Source organism: Chiloscyllium plagiosum, unplaced genomic scaffold (genome assembly GCF_037043375.1).
Source record: "Chiloscyllium plagiosum isolate Xiang-an unplaced genomic scaffold, Cpla_swu_hap1 HiC_scaffold_29, whole genome shotgun sequence".
NCBI classification, from domain to species: Eukaryota; Metazoa; Chordata; class Chondrichthyes; order Orectolobiformes; family Hemiscylliidae; genus Chiloscyllium; species Chiloscyllium plagiosum.
The window spans coordinates 86,209,466-86,230,953 of record NW_028270167.1 but is presented as its reverse complement, the minus strand read 5'-3'; the positions used below and the strand labels follow the sequence as shown (position 1 = coordinate 86,230,953).

The following is a 21,488-nucleotide window of genomic DNA, read 5'->3' as shown; positions in this document are numbered from 1 at the left end:
TGTCATAAAGGGTAAAGGATTTGAGAATTTTCTCCACTACTGATCTGAAGCTTACTGGTCTCGAATTCCCTTTCTCTGTATCTCTCTTTCTGAGTGTTGGAGTGGCAGTAACTGCCCTCCAATCTACAGGGACTGTACAAAAATCTAAAGAATCCTGACAACCAAAGCATCCACTATTTCTAGAACCACTTCCTTAAGTACTCTGGGATGCAGATTTATCAGGCCCTGAGGATTTATCAGGTTCAATCCCCTCAATTTCCCAGCACCATTTCTCTACTAATATTGACCTCCCTCAGTTCTTCCCTCTCACTAAATCTTGCATTCTCCAGGATTTCTGGTACTTGATTTGTATCTTCGAGTCAGAGAGTCCTAAAGCACAGAGACATGTCGTTTGGCCCAAAGTGGTCCATACTGACCAAATTGTCCACCCATGCTAACCCCATTTCCCTGCATTTGGTCCACATCTTATCCATGTATTTGTCAAAATGCCTTTAAATGTTGTTAACGTACCCACCTCAACTACTTCCGCTGGTAGCTCATTGCATACACGTGCCAGCCTCTGTGTAAAAAAATTGCCCCTCAGGTTCCCTTTTGTACTTTTCCCCGCTAACCTTAAACTAATGCCATCTAATCCTCGATTCCCCAACCCTGGCAAAAAAGACTGAGTGTATGCCTCTCATAATTTTGTACAGTTCTGTAAGGTCCCCTCTCAGTCTCCTAGACTGCCAAGAAAAGAAGTTCTTGCTTGTTCAGCCTCTCCTTATAACTCAGACCATTGAGTGTGAGCAACATCCTTATAAATTTCTTCTGCACTCTTTCCAGTTTAATAACATCCTTCCTTGAGCAAGGTGACCAATACTGAACACATGCTCCAACTGCAGCCTGACCAACCTCCTGTACAACTGTCCTTTTTTGTGAAGACAGAACTAAAGTATGTATTCAGTTGCTTAGCTGTTCCTTTGTCCTTTGTCATACATTTCCCCATTTCTATCTGTAGGGACCTACATTTGTCTTCACCAATCTCTTTCTCTTCACGTACTGTAGAACCTTGTAGTGTCAGTCTTCATGTTCCCTGCAAGCTTACCTCCTTTTTACTGTGTTTTCCCTATCTTAATCAATCCCTTGGTCCTTCTTTGCTGAATTCGAAACTGCTTTCAAACATCAGACCTATTATTCTTCTTGGCCAATCTCTATGCTTCTTCCTTCAATTGGATACGATCTAATTTCCTTTATAAGCCATGGATTGGCCCTGTTACCCATTTTGCTTTTGTACCAGACAGGAATAAATAGTTGCTGCAGTTCCCCCATGATTTCATTGAATATTTGCCAATGCCTATCTACTGTCGCACCTTTAAGCAACTTCCACTAATTTATCAACGCCAACTCATGCCTTATATACCTTCATAGTTTCCTTTATTAAAATTCAGCACCCTAGTCTCCAAATCAGCTGGCTCACTCTCCATCCTGATAAAAAAAGCTGTATCATGTCATGGTCGCTCTTCCCGAAGGAGTCACACGCCGCTAGATTGGCAATGATTCCCTTCTCATTACACAGTACCCAGTCTCAGATGGCCTGCTCTCTAGTTGGTTCATCCACATGTTGGTTAAGAAAACCATCCCATATGTAGGCCAGGAATTCCCCCAAGTAGACATTGTGGCTAATCTGATTTGTCCAATCTGGATGCAGATTAAAATCACCCACGATCACAGATGTCTCCATATCATTAGCTTGGCTAATTTCCTGTTTAAGGAGACAGTGAGGACAGCAGATGCTGGAGATCAGAGCTGAAAATGTGTTGCTGGAAAAGCGCAGCAGGTCAGGCAGCATCCAAGGAGTAGGAGAATCGATGTTTCGGGCATGAGCCCTTCTTCAGGAATGAGGAAAGTGTGTCCAGAAGGCTAAGATAAAAGGTAGGGAGGAGGGACTTGGGGAGGGTCGTTGGAAATGCGATAGGTGGAAGGAGGTCAAGGTGAGGGTGATAGGCCGGAGTGGGGGTGGGGGCGGAGAGGTGAGGAAGAAGATTGCAGGTTAGGAAGGCGGTGCTGATTTTGAGGGTTGGGACTGAGACAAGGTGGGGGGTGGGGAAATGCGGAAACTGGAGAAATCTGAGTTCATCCCTTGTGGTTCGAGGGTTCCGAGGCGGAAGATGAGGCATTCTTCCTCCAGCCGTCGTGTTGCCATGGTCTGGTGATGGAGGAGTCCAAGGACCTGCATGTCCTTGGTGGAGTGGGAGGGGGAGTTGAAGTGTTGAGCCACAGGGTGGTTGGGTTAGTTGGTCCGGGTGTCCCAGAGGTGTTCTCTGAAACGTTCCGCAAGTAGGCGGCCTGTCTCCCCAATATAGAGGAGGCCACATCGGGTGCAGCGGATGCAGTAAATGATGTGCGTGGAGGTGCAGGTGAATTTGTGCAAGGATCCCTTGGGGCCTTGGAGGGAAGTGAGGGGGGAGGTTTGGGCGCAAGTTTTGCATTTCTTGCGGTTGCAGGGGAAGGTGCCAGGAGTGGAGGTTGGGTTGGTGGGAGGTGTGGACCTGACGAGGGAGTCTCGGTGGGAGTGGTATTTTCGGAACGCTGATAGGGGAGGGGAGGGAAATATATCCCTGGTGGTGGGGTCCGTTTGGAGGTGGCAGAAATGACGAGGATGATACGATGTATTTGGAGATTGGTGGAGTGGTAGGTGAGGGCCTGTGGGGTTCTGTCCTGGTGGCGATTGGAGGGGCGGGGCTCAAGGGCGGAGGAGATGCGGTGGAGGGCATCGTCGAATTTCCTGTTTAATTCTATTCCAACATGACCACTGCAGTCTGGGGGTCTCTGTATGACACCCACTAATGTTTTTGTCCTTTGGTATTTCATAGCTCCACCCAGACAGACTCCACATTGTCGAAGCTAATGTCCTAAAAAGAGATTAGCAAAAATACGTGACCAGGAATTGAGATATTTCTGCTCAAATATTGATCTTGGTTTGATGCTAATTAGCCTTGTCAACTTTCAGTGAATTGCTTCGTAAAATCTGGGAGCGCCAACAGAAGGTGATGAGCTGGAGCATTTGTGGAATTGTTTTCTCAGTAAATGAACATAGATACATTTTGTTGAGATTTTCACAGGAGATGACAGTGCTTCTCCAGCAGTTGGAAGTGAGAGCTGATAGTAGATCCTTCACCCAACACCTTCACTCATAAAACGTTAAGGCACACAAAAGATTGACTGAGGCTACTTAGTTTAACATCATTTATTGAAAAAAATGGTCGAGTGTTTAAAAAAGGATGTGACAGCAGAAAACTGAGAATGGCTTTCTAAAATGGAAATCTTACCTGATAAAAGTATCGGAATTCTTGAAGAAAATGGAGGAAACCGTGATTGTAATATGTTTTAATTTTCTGTAGGTATTTGATAGCACTCATGCATAAGATTACTGAATAAGAAAGGAGCCTTGGCTTTGGAGGGACTGTATTAACATGTAGAGAGGATCTTTGAAATCCCAATCAGAAAAGTTTGATTAAGAGTTTTATTTTACAAAATGTCAATCTGTGGAGTACCACATAAATCTGTTCTGGGGACAAAAAAAAATTACAAAGTATTTTGATGACTTAGATGAGGAAAGTGAGTATATTGTAGGCAAGTTTGCGAATGACTCAAAAATTGGAGCAGAGACAAGTGGTGTGTATGACACAAAAAGAAGTTTGTGGAGGGATACAGATAGGACAAGAGAGTGAACAAGGAGCTTTGCATAATAATGTAATGTGGATTAAATAAATGAGAACAAACGTAAACAGTGAAGTTATGCATTTTAACGGGCAAGATAGAGATTGAATTCAGAAATCCAAAGGGAGTCAGCATCTCCGAACCTCAAAAAGTTAGCTTTTAATTTCAACTGTCAATAAGGATGGCAAATGTCATGTTGGGGTTTGTTTAAAAACTAATGGAATATTGATATTAGGAACAGTCAGATAGAGCAGCTAATGTGTGGCTGAGGAGCTGCTGCAGGGATTAGGATTCCCATTTTTCAATCACTGGGATCTCTTCAGGGATAGAAATGACCTGCATAAGAGGGAGCTGAATTGGAAGGGGACCGATATTCTTGTGGGGAAATTTGCTAGCAGTATGCTGAAGGTTTTAAACTAGTAAGGGGGATGGTGGGAACCAACAAGATAGTGAGAAAAGAGAAATGTTTGAGGTGAGATGCGGTGAGCAATTCTAGGGGTCAAGGCAGACAACAGTTTGGCAAGAGCGAGGTAAGGCTGCTAAACTGCATTTACTTTGATGCAAGAGGCCTGACATGTGAGACAGATGAACATGGGGCATAGTTGGGAATGTGGGACAAGGATATCATTACCATTACAGAAACGTGGCTCAGGGATGTACAGGACTGGCAGCTTAATGATTAGGATATAGATGCTGTAGAATGTATAGACAGAGGAGCAAGAGAGGAGATGGAGTGGTGTTTTTGGTTAGAAAGAACATTACAGCTGGATGTAGAGAGGATATTCTTGGAGATTGCCCAATGAAGTTATATGGATGAAACTTAAAAATAAGAAAGAGGTGATGACTTTGCTGGGATTGTAAAATGGGCCTCCTAATAGTCAGTGGGAAATTTACAAGCAATTATGCTGTCTGTAAGAAAAAAGGATAATGGTAGGGAATTTTAACTTGCCAAACAGAGTTTGGAGTAGTGTTAAGATCTTGGAATGTGGAGAAATTGGTTAAGTATGAACAAGAAACCGTTGTTATTCAATATGTGGATGCACCTACTGGACAGTTCGCAATACTTGACCTTCTGTTGGGAACCAAGGCAGAGCAAGTGACTGAGGTGTCCATAGGGGCAGGCTTCAGGGAAAGTGATCATAATTCTATTGGTTTAATAATAATGATGAGAAAGGATAACATTGATTTAAAAATGAAAGTTTCAAATTAGAGTGTGGCCAGTTTCGATGGTATTAGACTTTGAGAAGTTGGTTGAGGGAGGTTATTCACAGGTAAAGGGACGGCTGACAAGTGGGAGGCCTTTAAGAATGAGACAATGAGAGTTCAGTGATGGTATGTTTCTGTCTGTGTGAAGGGCAAGGCATGGGAAAAGCTCAATGATGAGGGAAATTGCAACTCCTGTCCAGAAAAAGAAGGGGGCATTCATCAGATATAGACAGCTGGGATTGAGTGATCCTGAGAAGGGTATAAGGGCAGTAGGAGTATACTTAAACAGGAAATCATGAGGGAGAAAAAATGACATAAAATTGCTTTGGCAAATAGAATTAAGGAGAATCCGAATATATTCTAAAATTATTTTAAGTTTAAAAGAATAACTAAGGAGAGAATACAGGCCTTAAAGATCAACATGGCTTTCCTGCATGTCACCACAGGAGATGGCAGAGACACAAAGCAAATATTTTTCATCAATATTTACAGTAGACAGGAGCATGGAAGCTAAGAAACTTGGGAAATAAATAATGTGATCTTAAAATGAGTTTATTTTACAGAAAAGGAGGTGTCGGAGGTCTTAAAGTAGAAAAATGGAAATAAATCCTGGAGACCTGATTAGGTATTTCCCAGAACCTTGTGGGAAGCTAGGGAAGAGATTCCTGGACCCCTTGCTGAGATATTTGTATCGTTGATAATCATAGATGAGATGCCAGAAGACTGGAGAGTGACTAATGTGGCAGCATTACTGAAGAAAGTGGTATGGAAAAGCAAGGGAACCATGAACTGGTGAGCCTTTCACACCAGAGATGCTGCCAGACCTTCTGAGCATTTCCAGCAGTTTCTGCTTTTGTTTCTGATACACAGCATCCACAGTTCTTTCCGTTTTTCTTTAGTAGTTAGAGAGCATTACCTTTTGAATTGGAGGCCTGTTAGAACATAACAACATCCGAACATAAGAAATACGACCAGGAGTAAGCCATCTGACTCCATGAGTCAGCTCTGCCTTTCAATAATATCGGGGATAATCTTTGAATGGACTGAGACTTCACTTACCCACCGCTCACTATAACGCTTCATTCCTTTACTGTTCACAAATCTATCTTCACCTTTAAAACATTCAACAGGTTAGCCTCAGCTGCTTCACTACGCAGGGGATTCCAGAGATTCACAACCCTTTGAGTGAAGACATTGGCTTGACCAGCTATCCTTAGTAGCCACACATGCAGATGACAAGCAACATGAGTTCGACTGGTACAAAACTACTATTGGGACAAGCCAAACAGAGAACAGCCAGGGAATTCCTCGAGGCATGGCACTCATCCACAGATTCAATCAATAAGCACATCGACCTGGACCCAATACACCGGCCACTGCAGCGGACAGCTGGAACTGACAACCGGAAGCGGCAGATACAAACCACTATAAATGCCAGAGGAAACATCACAGAAGCGCTTCACAGGAGGCTCCCAAGCACTGAGGATGTCACCTAGACAGGGGACGAAACGTCTGCAACACAAATTACCAGCTCGGTGAACAGAACCACAACAACGAGCACCCGAGCTACAAATCTTCTCACAAACTTTGAGCCTCCCTGCTTCTGTCTTATCTATTGCATTTATAATTTTACAATCCCCTCCCCCATTCTTCTGAATTCCAATGAGTATAATCCCAGTCTGCTCATTACCAACCCCCTCATTTCCAAAATCAACGTAGTCAAACTCCTCAGCAAACCCCACCCCAGTGCCATCTCATGTAAGGCGATGAAAAGTGTACAGAGTACTCCAGGCGTGGCCACGCCAGCGCCCTATACAGCTGCAGCAGAAAGTCCTAATTTTAAACTCTATCCACTGGCAATGAAGGACATTATTCCATTTGTCTTCCTAATGAGTTACTGGACTTGCAAACCAGACTTTTGTGTTTCATGCACAGGAACACCCAGGTCCCCCTGCACAGCAGCATTCTGTAATTTTTCACCATTTTAAAGTCGATCACTTTGTTATTATTCCTACCAAAATGGATGACCTTATGTTTACTAACATTGTACTCCACCTGCCAGATCCTTGCCCACTCTCTTTACCTGTCGACATCCTTCTGCACACTTTGCTCTATCACTCATTTAAGTGGCTTCTGCGAACTACAATACACTGCACTTGGTCTCTAACTCGAAGCAATCTCCCTGAATTTTAAACAATTGCAGTCCCAACAATTGTAAACAGTTGCATTCTCAACACTGATCCCTGAGACACATCACTACCCACTGATTGTCAACCAGAAAAACACCATTTATCCTCACTTTTTGGGTTCTGTTAGTTAACCATTCTTCTGTCCATGCTTATGCATTGCCCGTAATACTGTGCATCTTTATCTTATGCAGCAGCCTTTTGTGCAGCACTTTGCTGAATGCCTTTTGGAAATCCAGATACACCACGTTCACCAGTTCCCCATTGTCTACACGCTCATTATAATCTTAAAAAATTCCAATAAATCAGTTAAAGATGACTTGCCTTTCATGAACCCATGCTTCATTAAATAAATGTAGGTGTTGCATTTTTGTAAGGCAAACCAGGGCAGGACTTATACAATTAATGGCTCGGCCTTGGGGAGTGTTGCTGAGCAAAGAAACCAAAGGGTGCAGATGCAGCATTCCTTGAAAGTGGAGTTGCAGGGAGACAGGGTGGGGAAAAAGGTGTTTGGCATGATTTCATTCATTGGTCATAATGTTAAGTGTAGGAGTCGAGATGCCATGTCTCAGCTGTACAGAGCATTTGTGAGGCCACATTTAGAATTATTACAGACAAATCTGGCTAACCGGTTCTATGAAGGATTTTGTGAAAGTTGAGAGGATGTAGAAAAGATTTCCAAGAATGATGCTGGAACTGGAGTGTTTAAGGTATAAGCTGAGGCTGAATAGGCTGGGGCTTCTCTTTTCCCTGCAGTGAGAGAAAAGGAGGCGAAGGAGTGGCCTGAACAAGACTTATAAAATCATGCAGGGCATTGATATGGTGAATAGCCAAGGCCTTTTTCCTCGAGCGGGAGAGTCCAAAACTAGAGGACAGCGGTTTAACGTGAGAGAAGATACGTTTGAAAGGAACCTGAGGGGTAACCTTTTCACGTGTATGTGTGGAAAAAGCTGCCAGCGGTAGTGGTGGAGGCGGGTTCAATTACTGCATTTAAAAGGCACCTGGATGGGTGTATGAACAGGTCACATTTAGAGGAAGATTGGCCAAATGTTTGGCAAATGGTACTCAGTCAGATTGGGATATCTAGTCAGTGCAGTTGGACCGAAGGGTCTGTTTCTGTGCTGGATATCTGTATGAATATAATGTTTGTTAAAACTGAAAAGAAGCTGTATTCTTACCACAGCTGGAATACTGTGACCTGTTCTTGGGACTCATATCACAAAGAAAAGGTACACTGGACAGAGAAACAATCCACATGAGGTTCAGTCGACTGATCCTGAAGATGGAGGGACTGTCTTGAGAGTAGAGATTGAGTCGTTTGGGCCTATACTCATTAGAACATAGAAGATTCAGTACTGACATTCTGAAACATCTATTATTTTCAGGAAATTTGATGGTGTGAATGCAGAAATGTTGTTTCCCCTTGTGGGAGAGTTTCGGACCAGGGAGTAGAATCTCTGAATTAGAGGTCACAAATTTCGGGCAGAAGAGAATTTTGTCTCCCAGAATGTAGAGAATTTGTGGAATTCTTTACCACAGAAGACTGTCGAGGTTGGGTCATTCAGTATTTTGAAGGCAGAATTGGACAGATTTTGATTGGTAATTGAATCAATGCTGACAGTTAAAACGCTGAAAACTGGAGGTGAGGTTGAGCAGCTCAGCCATAATGTCATTGTTTGGAAGACCAAACCCCATTGGCTGAACAGGCTGCTTCTGGTTCTCTATCATTGACCTTTGCTCTAAGTTAGTCTTTTCAGAATTATCTCGGCCTCATTTCAATTAACCTCCATTTCATGTTTGAAGCCCGGCTGCTTCAATGCCTCCTCATCATGAAAAAAGACAGGGATCGCCTTTCTCCCTGTTTGATGGCATGGCATTCTGCCTCTAATGCAGTGACTGCATTTAAATTCCTCCAGTTCTGTTGAATATTTGTCAAACACAACCACAGCTATCACAGAAAAGGTTAAAGACAGATCAAAACTACATTTAAACTACCATATCAAACGCATTGTCGGTATGCATTGCATGGAATACACACATTGCATATTAAAGGTCTCTCTGCACTTATCCATTAAACACTGCAAGGGTTGTTCATAGATGATTTGCTTATGTGTGTATGTATGTCTGTGCCTGTAGATGATAATCTACTTGTATAACAAAGTTTCGATTCATCGTGTTGTTCCCTTTTTATTCTGGTATCAAGCATTTCAAAATCAGAAAGACAGTGGGTAGGAGTTCAAGCCCCTTTACACGGCTACATCAAATGTTTTCTGTGATTGTACAGCTCATGTAATGTGCTGGGTAAATCTCCCTCTATATTGTGCTGTCCAATGCAAACATGTCAAATACATTTTGGTTTAGACACAGTATAGATCCGCATCCAGGATTCCCGAAAAAAAACCCTCCCAGAGCAGGTACAACACAGAGTCGACACAGAATAAATCTCCCTCTACAATATTAAACATTCCATGAGATGTGCAGTAAAAGTTAATTATAGACTAAATATGCATTGCACTGAACCATTAAACATTCCTCAGCCAAGAATAATACTGCTGAGTTACAATGAAAACACTATCACAGTAAAGTCTTTCCGATCAAGCATTTCCAGATCACTCAATACTCAGACAGATTTTTGAGAAAATCTGGTTCTACTGACTCAAATCTCTCAAAAGAAATGGATGAATTTGGCTGAGAGCATATGTTGGTGAGGTGTTGGCTTCATGTTATTAAGGAAAACGTTGTCCGATTGTGGAGAGGCAAAACAAGGCATCAGATATAAAGGAAAATGGGGGGAGGCAGGAGGGGAAGAGAGAAAAAGAGAGACAGAAATATTAGCTGTGCCAATGTATTACTTAATTATAGTTTTTTTTGACTAAACATGACAATTGATACCTCTGTCATTCAACAATTATACAAATTATGTATTAAAAAGTCCTAACATCAATTAGTATTGGAATCCATTGAGTTATTTGCATTTTTTCCACAATTCGTGTGCTGTGCTTGTGGGGAAATATAAATTGCGGTTTTGTTGTTCTGTAATTTATTCTGAGAATTCTATTTCTGTGTTTATTTACATAAATGCTTAATTGGTTTCAATGAAGTGATGGTGACAGCAAAGCCAGATGAAAGAAGTGATTTGTTGGTAAGATTCAAATCGAAACAAGTTTATTTTAAGAATGGTGACCATTTTCAGAAGTGAATACCAATTTATGAAGACGAATTGCAACAGATTTTATTTATTTCTGAATGATAAACACAATTTAAAACTTTTATTTAGGTTAAATATTCAGTGCTGAAAATTCTGCAATTAAACTTCAATGTTGAACTGGATCTACTCTGAATGTTGCTGCTGAAAATGTGTTGCTTATGCCTGAAATGTCGATTCTCCTGCTCCTTGGATGCTGCCTGACCTGCTGCGCTTTTCCAGCAACACATTTTCAGCTCTGATCTCCAGCATCTGCAGTCCTCACTTTCTCCTACTCTGAATGTCCCACTAATTTATATTGTAGTCCGTTTAGACGGTGCAACATCACTCAAAGTGCATTTTAGAATATTCACATGAAATACTTGAAATGACATCAGGAACTGCGTAACAATTACATTTAATTGATATAGTTGTTGTGAGGTTTTGTTACACGTATTACTTTCTGGTAAGGGTCAGCAATGAGTCCCTATCCCCAACTGCCCATTGAATAGCTTGCTAAAGCCACTTCAGAACACAGTGGGTCTGGAATCTCATGTTGGCCAGACCATGGAAAGGTGACAGATGCCTTGTCATTCGTGAACCAGCTGTTTTTGTATTTTCCTATTGACTCGGGTGACATGGTCACTATTTGGCTTTCTTTCCCATTCCAGGCTTTCTTAGAATTCAAATTTCACTCTGGGCAAACAATGGTTTTCCAAACGCCGTCCATTCAGCATCAAACTGGAGTTTGGGAATACTGGGGTCATGGTGTCACCGCTGTGATCCTAATATTGGAAATGCACAGAAAGCGGTCACAAACAGAAATGCAATCAATCTGACACTTTACCTCATGAACAAATATTGGAGTGCAATACTGGCAAGAACTCTCCTGCTGTTCACAGCAACATCACAGGAGACTTTGCATCCAATCATCAATCTCAACTGTGTACCGGACTCTGTCTGAAGAGCCTGACTCACCGTCATTTGCATTTTTTGAATTCTTCACTGACTTATGAAAAAGTTCGTCACATATCCCAAGAAGGTGCTCATCAGCTACCTTTTTGAAGGCCTGCTCCTCGGATGCTGCCTGATCTGCTGTGCTTTTCCAGCACTACACTCTCAACTCTGATCTCCAGCACCTGCAGTCCTCACTTTCTCCTGATGGGTTTCTTAGTCAGGTTCGGCACAGGAAAGGACCATCACCTTATTGTTGAACGGGTAGGGCAGGCCTGGTAGGAAGGTCAGACGACCTCCTCTGAAGGACAATACTAAACCATGTAACATGCTTCAAACCTTTGGTAGGTCTGTGATAATCGTTCATTATTCCAGCATTTTCATTTCATACTCTTTTATTAATTGAAGCTACCATGGTAGGGACTGATTCTGGAACTTTACTTCAAACCTTTTGATTGCTTATTACATACTCATAATGCCTCCTCAACCACTTTATCAAACTGTCATGTTAGCTTCAATGATTTTTTTATTGACTCCTGGAACATGGTGGTTGCTTTTACTTGTCCGTAGTTGTCCTTCAGCAGATGGCAGTAAGCTGCCTTTCTGAAATAACATGTTCCAAAATGGCCTGAGGAAGGGAATTCCAGATTTTGACCCAATTACAGTAAAGGATCGGTGACATATTTCCATGTCAGGATGCCGAGTGTTTTAGAGAGGAGCTTACAGTGGTGCTGTTCCCATGTATCTGCTGCTCCTGTCCTTCGAGATGCAAGTGGTAGTGGGAAGGTACTGTCTAAGGAAGTGGCTAAGTTACTGCAGTGTAGGATTTTAGATAGTGCATATGGCAGGTACGAAGAATCAGATTTGGAGGCAATGGACGCTTGTGGATGTGCTACTGATCAAATGGGATGCTTTGTCCTGGACAATGCCAAGCTTGTTGAGTGCAGTTGAAGCTGCTGCTATCCAGTCAAGGGGCGAGCTGTGCTATTAGCCTCCTGACCTCTGTCTCTTAGACAGTCAATTGGCTTTGCGAGTCAGGAGGGTGAGTTACTCACTGCAGTATTCCTAGCCTCCGGCCTGCTCGTACAACCATTGTATTTATATGGAGTTTCCAGCTCAATTTCTAATGAACAATAAAACCCAGGGTGTCGATGGTGAGGGATTCAGTGATGGTAACACTATTGAATGTCAAGGGGTTTTGGTTAGGTTATCTCTTATTGTCAATGGTCATTGTCTCGCAGCTTTGTGATGTGAATGCTATGTGCCACTTGTCAGCTCAAGTCTGGAAATTGTCCAAATTTTGTTGTGTTTGAATGTGGACTGAGGAGTCACAAAAAAGTGCGAGATTAATGCAGATTTCACTTCTGACCTTCTGATGGAGGAAAGGTCATTGCTGAAGCAGCTGAACATGATTGTGCCAAGGACACTTTCTTCAGGAACTCCAACAGGGATTTGCTTTGGCTGAGACGACTGCCCTCGAACAAGCAAAGCCATCTTTCAATGTGTGAGGTATGACTGCAGGCAGCAGGGAGGTTGTCACCTGATACCCATTGAACCCAGTTTTGCTAGGCTCCATAATATCACCCTCTGTCGAATGTGACCTTAATGTCAAGGCCTGTCACTCTCCCCTCATTTCTGGAATTCAGTTCTTTGTCCATGTTTAAATCAAGTCTGTAATTCAGACATGAGCTGAGTAGGCCTTGCGTAACCCACATTTACGCAGGTTATTGCTGAGCTAGTGCTGCTTGATAGCACCTCCCTACATCTAACTCATGATTGAGCATGGACTGATGGGGCAGTAAATCGCCAGGGTGGTTTGACCTATTTTCTGTGCACAGGACGTGCCTGGCCTATTTTCCACATTGTCCATGCCAGTGTTTGAGCTGTACCGGGATTGCTTGGCGAGCACAAGTCATCAGTATTATTGCCAGAATTTTGTCAGGCTCCATAGCATTTGCAGTAACCCCTGCCCTCCCCCCCCCCCCCTCCCCCCCTCACCGGCCAACAGTGTCTTGATTTCACATGGAGAGAGGCGAATTCCCTGCTGACAGGTATCTGTGATATTGGTGATCTGTGAAAGGTGCCGAGATGGATCACACAATTGGCACTTCTGGCTGAAGATTGCTGTGAATGCTTCAGCCTTAACTTTTGTGCTGATGTGTTGTGCTCTCCAAAGCAGAGCAAGGAAATATCTGTGGAGCTTATTCCTTCAATGAGTTGTTTAATTATCAGCTTTAATTCATGTCTTGATGTGGCAGCACTGTGGGCTCAGACTCCTGTTTCCTGAAAGAATGGTCTACCCACAATATCTCCAGACTATAATTCCAACCTCCACTCCATAATGTGGATATTCACAACAGAAGATCGCTTATCCTTTGTATTGTGTAGATTCCAACAATGCATCGTATATTCGCTTAAATTGTTAGTCTCGAAAATACTTTACTTCACAGACTTTAGGATATAATGTTCTGTTTTCAATTCTTCTCTCCGACAGGCAAGGCCATCGATGTCATACTGGCTTTCCTCCTCACTAATTGCAAAACCAAACGTTTTTCACCTCATCTTTGAACTTACTGATGAAAATTGCTACATTCTTGACTAGACCGTTCATATACGCTGCAAACATCAAAAGATCCAGCAACCAGTCATGTAGTAAGCCACTGGACACAAGATGTCTTCACAATGACTACCTTCGACCATTACCTTCTGCCAACAAATAAACCTTCGAATCATTTGCCAAACTGCACCAGATCCCATGAACCCTTACCATATTAAAGATGCAAGATCTGGTCAAAAACCTGATTGAAGTCAAGAAGCATTACATCCACTTTTTACACTCGATGTTACATCTCATTGCCTCTCCGGAAAACAGAATCAACCACTTCCGATATGATATCACTTCCACCAAAGCCATGCTGAATTTCATTGCTTAAACCTTACAATTCCAACTTTTAATGAATGCTGTCTCTTAGATTTACTTATTAACTTCCCTCAAGCTTTCTACTTTTAAACATAGGTTTATGAGTGAAACTACACATTGTCACTTAGCTCCTTTCACCCGATGACAACTCTTCTTATCTCTCTGACAGATAATTTACTCTAGCTGAAATAATCTTGTGTCTCTTCTGTTTCATTCTGGGAAATGGGAATGGAATTGAATACAGTGTTGAAACCAACAGCAATCTATCCGTTTGTTCTTGACACTGTTAGTGTATGTTCCCCCTCAGAGGCAGGAAGACTTTGTGCTGATAATACGGAAAGTAGCGCCTGATGTATCATTCTCAGCTGGCACACAACTTCCTGTTTCTATGTGCCAGCAGCAAGCCACACATCTCACTTCTGATCAGAAAATAAACCCGGGGAATGCAATCTAGCGGAAACATCTGCCAATGTGGCCTATATCAGGACACAGAGTGTGAAGTTATTACATTGAAGTGACATTTGCAAATTGACCTTTTGATCTCTGTTTCGCGGTCTGATTCCAGGACATCATTGGACGAGTCTCTCGACCATCTAACAAGCTCATTCGATCAAGTAACGTCTGGGACATATCGACATGCACCTTATCATGTCTTTGATCTTGTACTACTTGTTACTCTCTTTTCAGATTTAATGTTCCCAGTTTTTGATTCTGTCTTCTGTATCCATCACCTTCCCAGCCGAATACATTCTGTTTGATCTGTTTCCTAAATATTGATCAACTAAACAAATAATACAGTTTTGTACAGACAGGTATGTTGGTGTGTCAGATTAACAGAATCAATATATGGAGAGATCACCTTGGCTGTATCGAACTCTGACCGACATTAAATTCAAATAAAGCACAGCACTGTATGGTTTCACTCTTTGCAAATCCTCGCTCTTTGAAAGAGCTTGTTCTAACGGTTAATTCTTTTCTTGATTATTTCAGAAACTATGACTAAAAATCCCTATTTTTAACAAAGTTTCAAATATTATTAAAAGTTGCAGCCCTGGCATTTCCTACAGTGAGCTTTGTGGTGTTTAAATGTTCTGGTCAATATGTGCTTCAAGCAGAAGACTGAAACATTGGTTTCTCCGAGTTCCCAGCCATTGCCCTTGCAGTTCCACAATAACTGCAAGCTATTGATAAGCCCCAGAGAGAACAGAATGTCCAGGCCCCGTACACATCCAAGCGCCATGATGTAGGCCTCGAAGCCCTCCGTTTCTTCCTGTCACGCCAACCCAAGCAGTACATGCTCAACCTCAACTACATTTCCTTTCAATCCTCCCACTTCCTCCAAACCAAAGGGGTAGCCATGGACACCTGTATGGACCCCAGCTATGCCTGCCTCTTCGTCAGATATGTGGAACAGTCAATCTTCCACAGCTACACCGGTATCATTGCCCATCTTTACCACTGTTACATTGATGACTGTATCAACGCCACCTCATGCTAGCACAAGGAGATTGAACAGTTCATCAACTTTACTAAAGCCTTCCACCCTGACCTAAACTTCACAGGGACCATCTCGGACACCTCCCTCCCTTTCCTAGACCTCTCCACCTCTATCTCCAGTGACCGACTAAACATTTACTGCAAGCCCACTGACTCCCACAGCTACCTGGGCTACACTCCTCCCACCCAACCTCCTGTAAAAATGCCATCCCTTATTGTCAATATCTCTGCCTCCACCGCACCTGCTCCAAGGAGGACCAGTTCCACCATAAAACATCCCGGATAACCTCCTTTTTCAAAGACTGCAATTTCCCCTCCCATGTGGTTGACGATACCCTTGAACTCCCTCCCTCCAATCGCAACAGGGAGCCCTCCTGGCCCTCATCTTCCACCGCACCAACCTCGCATACATCATATCATCCTCCGCTGCTTCCACCACCTGTAAACAGACCCCATCACTCGGGGTATATTTCCCTCCCTACCCCTATCTGCATTCCGGAGACACCATTCCCTCCGCGACTCCCTTGTCAGGTCCATGCCCCTCCACCAGCCCGCTCCCCACCCCTGTCACCTTCCCTTGCCATCACAGGAAGTGCAAAACCTGCGCCCACACCTCCCCCTCACCTCCGACAAGGCCCCAAATGATCCTACCACATCCCGGAGAAATTTATCTATACTTCCACAAATGTCATCCACTGTGTCTGTTCCACCTACTGTGGTCTCTTCTACATCAGGGAGACAGGACACTAATTTGCGGATCATTTCAGAGAACATCTCTGGGACAGGCATGCCAATCAACCCCACGGCCCCGTGGCTGACCACTTTAACTCCCTCTCCCACTCCACCAAGAACAGGCCGGTCACATTCTGTTCATTTCCAATGAATAAATACAAAATAACCGAGCCTGAATTTGGGATGATATTAACAGGATTTATTTTGATCTAAGCATGAACAGATTATTTTGACAAAACAGGTGGAGAGATTCACTTCCTGAAAAAGCAGCTCAAGTGGTATAAGCTGGCACCAAACCGAGTTTGGTCAATACTGAGGCAAAAATACAGCATACAGTCTTGAGTGAAATAAATAAAGAAACCGTGTTAGCTCCGGAACAAGATAGAGTGTATTAAATATGAACAAAGACACAAGTATTTTAGGATATAATAGAAAAGTAATTTATAGTATATTGAAATGCAAACAGAGATGTGAATTTGTGTCTCTACATTCTTCCTAGCTAAATTAATCATTTCAGAAATGCCTTTGTTAAATTTCATGAATCATTTGTTGGTCCATTCCACGAAACTTGCGAGGTCCTTGTTAAATTCTGAACCATCACCTTCCAGGTTCACAGTGGTTGCGAGTTTCATGTTACAGCAAATTGTGAAGTTGTGCACTGTATGCCAATGTCTTAGTTAATAATTTAAAGCAATCACAGCTCCAAACATTTACAAAATATCACTGTGGATCTTCCTGGAATCCAATAACATTGTCCCTTTGATCAATGATTTCTAAAATTTACTCACATATCTGTTGTGAAGGAGGTTGTCAAATAACTTGAAGTGCAAATGGTTCACATCAGTCGGAATACAATAACATTTCATGTGTTACCCCACACAAAAAGAAATCAAGCAATATTCACGAGTTTCTCTCAGCAAGTCTATGATGGACTGTTTTATCAAACAAAATCATTTCCAATGTTGTGAGGGCTCGTCGATCTTCTGTGCAATGGTCTGAATTTTGTGTCTGACTGCAGATGAAACTGGCTGATCTGGGTAAAAGTACAGTTTGTGCCTTTCACGTTGTTAATGCATATTGCTGACTTTAGTTGAATAACGTGATGTTGTCCCAGGCATCGTCTGGCACCATTAATTAGACCATTAATTTCCACATCACTAGCCAGACTATCAGGTGGGGTGTATTGATCTCATTGAAACGAATGCTTGGAATATTTCCGGTATGAATCATGTGAAGTGGAGCCTCTGAACGAGACATAGAACATAGAACAATACAGCACAGAACAGGCCCTTTGGCCCACGATGTTGTGCCGAACATTTGTCCTAGCTTAAGCACCTATCCATGTACCTATCCAATTGCCACTTAAAGGTCATCAGTGATTCTGACTCTGCCACTCCCACAGGCAGCACATTCCATGCCCCCACCACTCTCTGGGTAAAGAACATACCCCTGACATCCCCCCATACCTTCCACCCTTCACCTTAAATTTATCTCCCCTTGTAACACTCTGTTGTACTCGGGGAAAAACTCTCTGACTGTCTACTCTATCTATTCCCCTGATCATCTTATAAACCTCTATCAAGTCACCCCTCTTCCTTCGCCTTTTCCAATGAGAAATGGCCTAGCACTCTCAACCTATCCTGGTATGACCTATTCTCCATTCCAGGCAACATCCTGGAGACAAAGTAGGAAAGATGAATTTCGAGCAGTAGGATGTTTTCACAACAGAGAGAGATCACTTCGCCCATCGCACCTGTATCACGTGAAGATAGAGCCTTCCAGCCAACACCCACTTTATAGCATGTTGTCCATAACCCTGCAGATGATAGCACTGTAAACATTCGGGAACATTGTGTAGGGCCTAACTCATTATCAACATCGATATGATCTCCAATGCTGTAAATCCTGGCTTATGGGGAAAAAGTAGGGGCAGAACTGTATCAATATTCAAACTGTTGGTCCAGCCCAGAGGAGCTAATAGGCCCATTTCTGAACGTTGTTCCTCAGGACATTTTGACTATTCTTGACTTAATATCATTGTAAACTGACATGAAAAAAATGCAGACATGTTCCCCAGAAATGCTGACAGCAACATACCTTTATTCAGCCAAGATCAGCAACATGAATTAAGAAAGTTTTGAAAAAACTTTCTTTTAACTGATTATTGACAACACGGATTTCACAAAGTGCCAAGTACAGAGGGGAAGGGTGGAGGGGTGGGGGTGGGCGATGTTCACTATTCCCTGATGTCTGGATGCGTTTGTGAGCAACAGATGAATCTGCGAACCAGATTCAGGATGGTACTGCAGGTATTTCAGCGGATACTGTGTACACGGAATTCTCCCAAAAATCAGCAATGACATGAACATTTATTTGTGATAGTGTTTGAAGCCAACTAAAATTGAACAATATGGTGGGAGAACTTCCTTTCATTTCTTTGAACTAGTAACAAGGGACACTGTCTGTGGATCTGGGGTGGCAGGAGGATCTTTCACAGCAGAATGTGAGGGAACAGAATCATGTTGGAAATCCAGATAGACTGTAACTTTTGTCACTGGAGAGTGAGATTTCGGGGGGGGAGGGGGGTGACCTCATATAAGTTTATAAAGCCATGAGTGGAAAGGTGAATGGCTCTAATTGACATGATTCATACTGGAAATGTACGAAGCTTTCGTTTCAAAAATATCACATATCAATAAACTCCACCTGACCCTTCAGCTAGCGATGTGGAAATTAATGGTCTAATTAATGGTGCCAGACGATGCCTGGGACAACATCACTTTATTCAACTAAAGTCAGCAATATACATTCACAATGTGAAAGGCACAAACTGTACTTTTACCCACTTCAGCCAATTTCATCTGCAGTCAGACACAACTTAAAATTCAGACCATTGCACAGAAGATAGACGAGCTCTCACAACATTGGAAATGATTTTGTTTGATAAAAGAATCCATCGTAGACTTCCTCAGAGCAATTCGTGTCAACAAACTTGTTTTTTTTTTTGTGTGGGATAGCGCACGAAATGTTATTTTAATCCGATTGATGTGAACCATTTGCACTTAAGAAGTTGTTTGAAAACGTCTATCACAGTAGATACGCGAGTAAATTTTATAAATCATTGATCAAAGGGGACAATCTTTTTTGGATTCGAGGAAGATCCATAGTGATATTTTGTAAATGTTTGGAGCTGGGATTGTTTTCAATTTTTGACCCAGACATTGGTGTATTTTCCCTATGGTGGGGGATTTCAACAATAGGGAACATGTTTTTCCAATGAGTGGAGAAAAATTTTAAAAAGGATATCAGATACACAGAGAATGGTTTGTGTGTGGGATGGTCTGGCGGTGGATACTTACAACCTTTAGAAGACATTTGGATAAGTAAATGAATATCAAATGTTTGGAAGGATATGGGCCATGTGCACACAGGTGGGATTAGTTTAGTTTGGGATTAGGACTGGCATGGACTGGGTGGACCGAAGGGTCTGTAACCATGCTGTATCACTACATGACTCTGTGACTATTGATCAGTTTTTCTCAATACTAAACAGTGCTGTAGTGATCCTTGAATGAACTGTTGATGTTAAGGTTGTGTCTGAGACTTTGCGAATATTTCCTTCAATGAGAGGAGTGACTAGTTCTCCAAGTTACACAACTGAAAATAAACTTTTCTCCAGCATTGTTGCTGAGTCGTTTTGTTTCTGCGGAGGTGGTGGTTATAGTTTGCAGTTGGCTTTCAACCAACTGGTCAACCGTGAGACAAAACATCTTTGATCCACTGCAGAAACTCCACCTGCTTCCAGTAAATGAAACTGGGAACTCAAGGACCTTTTCTGTAGTCAGCTTAATTGCTGCCAACTATTGGATCTGGCCGATTAAAGGGAAAATGAATCAACTAAAGTAAAATCCTACCAAACAAATTATATTTTCCCATTAACTCACAATGGATGCATTTCACTTGGCATTTCTCCCTTTAAAAGGAAAGTCACTGAATACAGCATTCACTGTATGACTATCAGAAAACAGGACATTGAATGCAGTGACGTTCTGGTTAGTTCAGCCTGTTTACTGAGTATCTTTAAAGCTCCTAAATATGAAGTTAATGGATCCAAAATCCCACATTGAAGTAACATTTGTTATCATCTCAAAGTAAATTAACAAAATTGAATTGGTTCAAACTCACATCACTTGTTTCACCATTCTCTGATTCATGTATCTCATTAAAACTGAGTGGGCCCTTTATACATGGTTAACACTGGTGTAGTATAACAGCGAATTTTTGCTGATTTTTATGAGTTAACTGCCCTGTCAGAGCTATCAGTGAGCAGAGAAATGTACTGTTTATAACCTACATTCGTGGTAATTATTACTGTAATACTCTCTAACTTAACCAAACATTCCTGATGTACCCAGACTGTTACATGCAATGGTTTAGACGTTGAGGATTTAAAAAAAAACTTATGGAATGTCTTGTTCTAGTTCATTAGATGCTCTTTCAAAAGTGTACCTCGATGTTATGTATCACTGCAAACTCACATTTTGTTTCTCAGGCACACAGCTTTCCTTTACTGTGCATTTTAGTGTCGGAGCAATTTGAAAAAATAGATGCAGGGAGAAACATTCTGCAATGTGAGGAGGTGCTTCTAATCTCCGGGTCCAAACTGTTTAGTGACATACACTCACATTCTGAACATAATCACTTTAGACATGCTCTATATTAGGTTGCCGAAACTGAATTTGGAAACGCAGATTAGAAATGGTATGTTATTTTGTAATGTGAGAGAGACTTTGAGTGACAGCAAAAATAAAGTCATTCATTTTGTTGGCTAATAATATTATTGAAGTTCTTTTTAGCTTTATCTGCTGTGGTGGAATGTAGGATTAAAGGGAGTTAACTTCTAATTGAATATTCTAAATATAATCACTTTGGACACGCTCTGTATTCAGTTGCCTAAATTGAATTTTGAAATGTTAGAATGAATTACATGTTATTTTGAGTGCGACAGAGACTTGCAGTATCCAGGGAAGAAAAGCTCAACTGTTTTATTAGCTAGTTATATGTTTGAACTTTAATTTTAGTTTTATCTGCTTGTGAAAGAATGTAGAAA

General features: G+C 42.0%; 1 gene segment (V, D, J or C); it reads left to right on the top strand.

Annotated features, from left to right (window-relative positions):
• LOC148142419 (Ig heavy chain C region-like) overlaps window positions 1–21,488 on the top strand; it is a 58,332-nt gene that overhangs the window by 14,720 nt on the left and 22,124 nt on the right.